Genomic DNA, 433 nt, shown 5'->3' with positions numbered 1-433 from the left:
ATTACCTATGTAGCTCGCCTCTTCTGGTTAGATTTCAGAATATGGCACCAGTTTTATTAGTTTGACAATCGACTACAAATGATTGAGTTTCTCTAAAATTTGTTGATATCGATCATCTTCGTTTACCATTTTTACCATTGGGGGTTTCAATTTATACGTAAATCTTTCATTGGGCCACATATATGAATTCATAGCCACGCAATCTATGATTTTATAGACTCATTCATATGTGTGGAACATGATCGATCCTCCCACTGCTCCATCTAAGCTGATCTGATGTTACCATCAACACCATTATAAAATATTTGAATTTGGAGCCACGCTTGGAATCTATGGTGTCGGCACTTCCTGAGCATTGACTTGAAACATTTCGACGCCTCATATAGGGATTCACCTTTATATTGCTTAAATTTGGCGATTTCTTGCCTAAGCT

General features: G+C 37.2%; 1 non-coding gene across 1 annotated transcript; it reads left to right on the top strand.

Annotated features, from left to right (window-relative positions):
* Positions 1 to 327: 327 nt before the first annotated feature.
* LOC121215090 (small nucleolar RNA R71) lies at positions 328 to 433 on the top strand. Its single transcript, XR_005910822.1, has one exon. It is a non-coding gene; the product is annotated as a small nucleolar RNA R71 (small nucleolar RNA).

The sequence above is a fragment of the Gossypium hirsutum genome, chromosome D02, assembly GCF_007990345.1.
Source record: "Gossypium hirsutum isolate 1008001.06 chromosome D02, Gossypium_hirsutum_v2.1, whole genome shotgun sequence".
NCBI lineage: Eukaryota > Viridiplantae > Streptophyta > Magnoliopsida > Malvales > Malvaceae > Gossypium > Gossypium hirsutum.
This window is presented reverse-complemented; position numbering and strand designations above follow the sequence as displayed.